The following is an 8,723-nucleotide window of genomic DNA, read 5'->3' as shown; positions in this document are numbered from 1 at the left end:
GTTCAGGGGCTACTGAGGGAGTCCTGGATTAGGGGGTCCTTGGACAGCAGGACTATATACTTTGGCCGGACTATTGGACTATGAAGATACAAGATTGAAGACTTCTTCCCGTGTTCGGATGGGACTCTCCTTTGCGTGGAGGGCAAGCTTGGCAATTTGGATATGTGGATCTCCTCCCTTGTAACCGACTCTGTGTAACCCTAGACCCCTCAAGTGTCTATATAAACCAGAGGGTTTAGTCCGTAGGACAACAACAATCATAATCATAGGCTAGCTTCTAGGGTTTAGCCTCTACGATCTTGTGGTAGATCAACACTTATAATACTCATATCATCAAGATCAATCAAGATGGAAGTAGGGTGTTACCTCCATCGAGAGGGCCCGAACCTGGGTAAACATTGTGTCCCCTGCCTCCTGTTACCATCTGTCTTAGACACACAGTTTGGGACCCCCTACCCGAGATCCGCCGGTTTTGACACTGACAGTGTCCTCACCATCAAGGGGGCACCAAGGAGGCCATGACGGTGCTCAATCTGGCCTTCAGGACTGCTGCGGCGGCGCAGCCCGTCGGCACCGGTGCCCCTGAGGCCAAGGAGGCCGCGCCAGCCAAGAAGAAGCAGCTATTCACCCAAGACAAGGCAGAGACCAAGCAGGTGCCGGTCGACGAGGACGGCTCCTCAGGAGCCACCTTCACCATAGGTACTGGCCTCAACCCCAGCCAAGAGGAAGCATTGGTGAAATTCTTGCGCGCGAACAAGGAAATATTCGCATGGGAGCCCAATCAGCTGGTGGGGGTCCCGAGAGAGGTGATTCAGCACCACTTAAGGGTGTGCCCCAATGTGCGCCCTGTGAAGCAGCGAGCAAGGTGGCATTCCACCGAGAAGAAGGCCTTCATCGTCCAAGAGACCCGCAAGTTGGAGGCGGCAGGTGTCGTTCGTGAGGTTAGGTACCTCGAATGGCTGGCGAACCCAGTTGTGGTGCCGAAGAAAGGCGGGAAGGAGCGAATGTGTGTCGACTTCACCAACCTCAACAAGGCATGCCCTCAAGATCCGTTTCCTCACCCGCACATCGACCAGATCGTCGACTCCACTTCCGAGTACGACCTACTGTGCTTCCTGGATGCGTTCTCAGGGTATCACCAAATCAAGATGGCGGTGGAAGATGTAGAGAAGACAGCCTCCCTGACCCTGTGTGGGGTGTACTTCTACACCTGTATACCCTTCAGACTGCGCAACGCGGGTGCGACCTTTCAGCGGCTGATGCACATCGCTTTTGGGCGGCAGCTTGGGAGGAACACGGAGGCTTACGTCGACGACATTGTGGTGAATTCTCGGGAGTCGAGAACCTTGATCTAAGACCCGAAGGAGACCTTCAAAAGCCTGCGCCAGGTGAACTTGTGGCTTAACCCGGAAAAGTGTCTGTTCAGTGTCCCTTCCGGCAAGGTGCTGGGATTCCTCGTGTCACACAGAGGGATCGAGGCGAACCCGGAGAAGATCAAGGCCATTGAGGGCATGAGCCCTCCGTAGACCCTCAAGGAAATGCAGAATCTGGCTGGTCGGGTGACTGCATTGGGGCGTTTCATCTCCAACCTGGGAGAGCGCGCATTACCCTTTTTGAAGCTGATGAGGAAGAAGGGCCCGTTCGAGTGGACTCCGGAGGCCGACCGAGCCTTCCAAGACCTCAAGAGATACCTGACCAGCCCACCGGTGTTGGTGGCGCCACGGCCTCTCGAGCGTCCAGTACTTTATCTTGCCGCCACCCCATACTCCGCCAGCGCTGTGCTAGTGGCGGTTCGGGAGGAGCACCACGCCAAGAGTGAGCCATGCCAAGCTACGTCGTCAGCCAAGATGACGCAAGATCAGGAAGGCGCAGCAAGACCCATAGCGGCAGCAACAGAAGTCCAAGCTCAGTAGAATGACACTGTAGAGATTCCCGCAAGCGACCAAGCACTAAGGGTCCGCCCACCTCAGGAGGCACCCCAGCTTGCACAAGATGCGAGCCTCACCAACACGCTGGTCCTCGTCGAGCACCTAGTGTACTTCATCAGCATGGTGTTGCGGGACGCAAGGGCACGCTATCCCATGCCTCAGAAGCTCTTGGTCGCGCTCCTGGTGGCCTCGCACAAGTTGTGGCACTACTTCCAGGGCCACCCCATCAAAGTCTTCTCGTCCTACCCGTTGGAGAGGGTGCTCAGGAGCCCCAACTCTGCCGGAAGGGTCACTGAGTGGAACATCGAGCTGCAGGCATTCCAGTTGGAGTTCAGCACCACCAGGGTCATCAAGGGAGCCGCACTCGCTGACTTCGTGGCGGAATGGACGGATGCCCCGGCGCTGGATGTAGGCGAGGACCGGTCCACCTCGCTAGGAAGTGAGGCACCCGACGGATGGGTCATGTATTTTGATGGTGCCTTCGCGCACCAGGTCGCGGCGGCTGGAGCAGTACTCATCTCGCCCATGCAGGACAAGCTCTACTACGCTGTGCAGCTCTGCTTTCAGCAGGGCAAGAAGGTCTCCAACAACATCGCAGAATTCGAAGGCCTCATACCTGGCCTGAAGGCCGCGGCAGCTCTAGGTGTGAAGCACCTCACCGTTAGGGGCGACTCACAGCTCCTCGTCAACTTCTCCAAGGAAGTGTACGAGCCAAAGGATGAGCACATCGAAGCGTACCTCACAGAAGTACGTAAGATGCAAAAGAAGTTCCTAGGCCTGGAGATGCAATATGTTCCCCGTGGCACCAACAAGGAAGCCGATGACATCGCCAGGAGGGCATCCAAGCGGCAGCCCCAAGAGCCTGGCGTCTTCGAGGAGTGGCTCTTCAAGACGTCGGCGACGCCACCACTTTCAATAACGGCACCGCCTCGGGAGGAGCTCCCGCAACCGCCTGCAACGGGAGCCCCAGCTTTTGTCCCAACCTCAGGAGCTCGCTTGCTCTTGGCGCTCGAGCCTCAAGAGGGATGTTGGACCAAGGAATTCAAGGAATATCTGATGCAAGGGGCGCTACCGGAGAAGGAAGAGGATGCAGAGCGCGTGGCCCGGCAAGCCACGACATACTGCATCCAGGACGGTGAGTTGTACAGGAAGTGATCAAATGATGTTTCGTTGCATCGCAGTTTCAGGGACCAGGGGAAGGAGTTGCTGATTGACATACACGGCAGGGACTGCGGACGCTGTCGTGGTTCTAAGTATGACAGTAGAATGGGGGGTAGGAATGTAGAGGAAAGATCCTAGCTATGGAGGAGTTGTACATGCGATTTTTATGAGTTCAGGCCCTTCTTGGAGAAAGTAACAGCCCTACGTCTCGGATCCCAGAGGTGGTCAACTGGATTATGCGCGTATGTGTTATAGGGGGTGCGAACCCTTGTCGCAGAGGAGGGGTGGCTTATATAGAGTGCGCCAGGACCCCAGCCAGCCCATGTTACAAAGGGTTTAATGTACATTAAGGCAAGGCATTACTGGTAACGCTTGTAATAAAGAGATATAAATGATATTTAAGGTTACAGAGTGAACGGGCGATTGTTGCCATCCTGAGTGACGTTAGGCCTTCTACACTCCGAGTGGTTTCTTGTATCGTTGAGTGTCTTCAAGACTGTCGAGTGGAACATAGCTTTATGGTCGAGTGGACAATGATTTTTCTTCGACTGCTTCTGGTTCTTTTAGAGGTGTCCTTGGGGAGGGTATCTTGGACAGATCAACGACCCTACTCTAGGTACATAGCTTCGTCATTAGCCCCCGAATGGATCAGGGTTTTAGTGAGGAAGCAGTTGAGAACACTTCCGACTCATTCTTCGTGCTATGAGTATATCTTGCTCTGGATCAATGAACTGAGGAGATAACATCAACTTCTTTTTCAGTCACCTTGGTCCATTCTTAGTTTTTGTCGAGTGAACTTTCACGGTAGAGTTTCGAATGATATGTGGAGGATGTTTTCAGTCTGACAAGTTGCTCTGCACTCTGCGGATTTCGCGGGATTCGAATTTTGGGAAGCACGCTAGATGGGCGGGGCCGTGGTAATCGGGGCGGATTAGGCAGGTCGCCTCGATCCCCGTGCCACCTTTTTCAACACGTATTGCACGCGCGACTGTTGCGAGATTTTTTTAGATTGTCTAGGCCTACCAGTCAGTCACTCAGGGAATGACCTTATAAAAGGCATCGGACCGGGTCTTTGCACAGCGCGCTCCCATTTTCTTCCTTCTTCCTCAGACTTCTCCGCCGCGCTCGCTTCGGCCCTCGGTGTCGCAACCTCGCTCGGACTCGATCCGCTGCCATGGGGAAAGAGAAGATGGTGGCGTTGGAGCACACGAAGAAGGCGACCGCGAAGGCGAATGGCAAGAGGACCAGCCGGGGCGGATCATCGTCAAGATCCGGCCTGCCGCCGGGCTGGATCCAGGGCGACTGGATCCGCTCGATGATCATCCATGACGACCTCGATGATCTGGTGGAGGGGGGACTGATCCCCCACAAATCGGGCGGCTCCCGGGCAACGAGACCGAGCCGCGGCCGCGGGAGGGTGAGTGTGTTCTCCTCGCCACCCATGTCGACTGCGGGTTTTCTTTGCCTCCCCATCCTTTCTTTCGTGGCTTTCTGAACATATTCAGGGCTCAACTCCACCACTTCACTCCAAACACCATAGTCTATTTGGCTGCTTTTGTGTCGATGTCTGAAAATTTCTTGGGTTGTCGACCGCACTGGGGTCTCTTCAAACACATCTTCACATGTCGCTCCCAGTCGGTCAAGAAGGCCAACCTGAGTGACGAGAGGACGCACGTGATCCAGATGTGCGGGGGCCTTGGTATCCAGATGAGGAACAAGAGTACCTTCCCAGCGATGATCCTTCCCGACTCGGTCCGGGGCTGGCAGTCGACTTGGTTTTACTGTAAGGATCAGCCGACCCCGGGCCAGTCGATTGGACTTCCTCTCTTTTCCCTAGATCGAGTGGAGAAGCCCTCCTCCTTGAGGGTGGTCCCAGAAGAGAAGGCGCAGGTCAAGGTGTTGGTCGAGCGGGTCATCCAACTTGTCCGCGACGGGGTGACTGGGATGGACCTGCTAGAGGTCTTTCTCAGTCGACGCATCCAACCGCTTCAGGCCTGTGACCATACGATGTGGATGTACTCAGGACTCGAGGACTCCACTCGGATCCACCCGGAGGACGTTAGTGAAGACACCTTGGAGAAGTGGCTGAGGGGAATCACTAGCAACAAAGACAATCCCCGGGGGTCTAGGAGGGTGATTCCATTTGACCACTCGCGCCAGCCAGAACATGTATGATTCTGCTTTGCCAAGTATCTTCCCGATTCACTGTGTGACACCTTGTTGATGGTCGACTGTATTTCTTTTGCTCGTTGTCTTTTCAGGCTCTCATTGATATGTACTCGATGCCCAATGGAGTGCAGAGGCAAGACGTCGAGGAAGGATCGAGCGGGGGCGACAGCGGCGAGTGGCACTCGGATGCCGAGGAGGACGAGGAGAGCGATGACTCGACTGATGACGAAGAGGTCGACTCGCCTCCTCGCAGAGAGAGGAGATCCAAGCAGGCTCACGACCCGGAGAGCACCCCGGACCTGGCGACCGCGTCGACTGGGTAATCTTCGAAGCGCCCCCAGACGTCTTCCCCAACACTGATTGAGAAGGCCCCGAAGCAGCTCAAGGTCGTGCCACCTCCAGCACCAAAAGCACCGATGGCCACCTCCTCCAAACTGCCAAAGGCTTTACCCAGGATCAAAGTGACCGTCCCCACCATCTCCGGGTAATCATCCGACCTGTTCTTTTTGTCGACTCGAGCAACAGAATGTGACCGACTGAGTGCGGACGTTTGCAGTGCTGCTACATCAGGAACCTCTTCCTACCAGTACCGAGACGAGGAGATGGAAGACGCAGTTACCTCCAACCCAGGTAAAAACTCTTATGACCTTGTTCTTGATTACTTGGTCGATTGAATTTGAGTGGTTTATTTGGGGTCGACTGATCTTCCCTGCAGCTCCACCCAATGTCATCGATCTCCCAGAGACGATGAAGATGTGGCTCCTAAGCCCAGAAAGAGCAAAAAGGTAGCAGCTGGCAAGGTGTCTCAGCTGGGACCAATGACAACACCAACCGTCCGTCAATCTGAAGACGCGGGCGGGGCCTCTGTAACTTTTGTTGTGCCCTTGTCGAGTGAGCGCCCCGCACCGTCGATTGTACGGGTGATTCCTTCCGTCGTCCCATCTCATGCCCCGGAGGTCCAAGCTGCTGCACCTGGGTCGTCTGCCCTCTTCTTCACCAGCTACCCTGTCCCGGAAAACCAGTCGGATGCGGCTGTGGAAGCCATCCGTCAGGCTAACATGATGATGGAGCGGATGAAGACGGTGCACGAGAATAGCCAGGCTGCTTACGACGCCAGTGCTGCTCTCCGGGCCAATGTCCAGGTACGTAAACTTTCGACTGACCTTGTTCTATCAGGATATGCTATCTGAAATATTTTCTTCCATACAATCTCCTGTTGTTTGCGTCGAATCTGTACACCCACTAGGTGTTTTGTTGTCTTTGGTATTTGCACTCTTCCACTCGGTCTGGGTGAGTAGGATCTGAACCGGTGGGGGCACGCTAAGTGCACCCACTGGGTGTAGTCCCCGAGACCGCAGTCGACTGCTGGCAGTCGGCCGGGGTCTGAATGGTTTTTTTTTGTTTTTTTACTTGATCCGGGGGGACCAGTCGAGTTGGGCCTTAATCAGAGGGGGCACACCAAGTGCACCCACTGGGTGTAGTCCCCGAGACCGCAGTTAACTGCGTGCAGTCGGCTGGGGTCTAAGTGAACTCTTTAAGTTTTATCCACTCGGAAGTAAACAACCTTTGATCTTGTCGATTGACATGTCTTTTGCATTCTGCAGAAGTCTTGTACTCTTATTTCCAAGTTTGCTGAACTTGAGGAAAAGCAGAGGCAACTCAACGTCGACTTGGAGTTGGCCCAGCAGAATCTGAAGAAAGCTCAAGATGAAGCTACTGGTATGGAAGGTAACTGCTTGTCGAGTGTCTTTTTAAAACATTTCTTTTAACTCTTGTCTGATCCAATTGCTTCTTTTGCAGAGAAAATGAAGTTGGCTCTGGAGAAGAGGGACTCGGACCTGGCCGCTGCGCAGAAGGAAGTCCAAGATAAAACTGCCCTTGCAGACCAGAAGCTAGCTTCAGTCGGAGCACTGGAAGGGGAGGTGAACAACTTGAAGTCCTCCCTCAATGAATCTAACCGAGAAGTGAGTCATCTGAAGAAGGACAAACTTGTCTTGAATGAAAAGCTAGAGTCTGCGGTCCACAAGAGGAACGATACGGAAGCTTATATGAGGACTCCTGCCAAGAAGCTCTATCTCATGCTGGAAGGTACTCCTTTTAAACCGACTGTGTTGACGTTTGCAAATGAATCTTGTCCGGTCGACTCACTAATTTTTTGACTGCAGAATTCTGCTAAGACTTTGACGAGGAAACTAGAAAGGCCGAGACAGGTCTGGACCCTATCGCTTCTCCAGTTTGCGACGAAACTGCAATGAACGTGCTCCGACTGGAGTCTCGTGTTGCCGGCGTCACAAGCTACCTCGCGCGTCTGAAGGAGGCAGTCTCACGAGTCGACTCATTGCTCTGGCCAAGGGCGATGCTTCAAAATGACCTAGAATCCCTGATGGCTCAAGTCAACGAGATCCCTGACCGAGTGCAAGAATGGAAGAAGTCCTCTGCCCGGTGTGGTGCTGACGTGGCGCTATCCTTGGTGCGAGTCCACTGCAAGGAAGCTCATGAAGACAAGCTGGCGGCGATCAAGGTCGCTAACACCAAAAGGCATGAATTCCAGTCCTTCATGGAGACTTTCATCGCTGCTGCCACTCGGATCGCAGATGGGATCGACTTGGACGAATTCATCAAGCCTGCCAGCCCTCCTCCTGCCGAGTGAACAAACTTATGAGACTTGAATCTACCTTAAATTTGCCTCGGAATGCCGAGTGATTGCTATAACCATTAAACTCCTTTGGGCTTGATGCTCGAATACTTTTGATTTGCTTCTTGGAACTTTAGGATTTATCCGAATTTGGTTTATTTCCGAATATGCTTGCGCTTTGCCTTCAAGTGGACTTTGTTCTTTGCTCGGAATAATCTTTGTGCTGGAGATGTAGCTTTGAGGTGGTGACTCTAGTCGATCTGTGCTTCGTCATCCTTGCGGATAGGGATGGAGCGCACATTGTACTTGTGGCGTAGCCCCGAAGGAGAAGGTTGCAGTCGACCTGCACCTCGTCGTCCTTGCGGATAGAGATGGAGCGCACATTGTACTTGTGGCGTAGCTCCGAAGGAGAAGGTTGCAGTCGACCTGCACCTCGTCTTCCTTGCGGATAGGGATGGAGCGCACATTGTACTTGTGGCGTAGCTCCGAAGGAGAAGGTTGCAGTCGACCTGCACCTCGTCGTCCTTGTGGATGGGGGTGTGTTTCAAACTTAGGCGAGTACTAGACTGCAGCTAAGCCCTCGAGTGGGAGGGTTGCTCTCCACTCGGTAGGATTTTTTCAAACTTAGGCGAGTACTGGACTGCAGCTAAGCCCCCAGGTGGGAGGGTTGCTCTCCACTTGGTAGGATTTTTCATACTTAGGTGAGTACTGGACTGCAGCTAAGCCCCCGAGTGGGAGAACATAGGCGAGTGCCGGACTGCAGCTAAGTCCCCGAGTGGGAGGATTGCTCACCACTCGGTAAGATTTTACAAACTTAGGCGAGTACTGGA

Source organism: Triticum dicoccoides, chromosome 6A, assembly GCF_002162155.2.
Source record: "Triticum dicoccoides isolate Atlit2015 ecotype Zavitan chromosome 6A, WEW_v2.0, whole genome shotgun sequence".
NCBI lineage: Eukaryota > Viridiplantae > Streptophyta > Magnoliopsida > Poales > Poaceae > Triticum > Triticum dicoccoides.
This window is presented reverse-complemented; position numbering follows the sequence as displayed.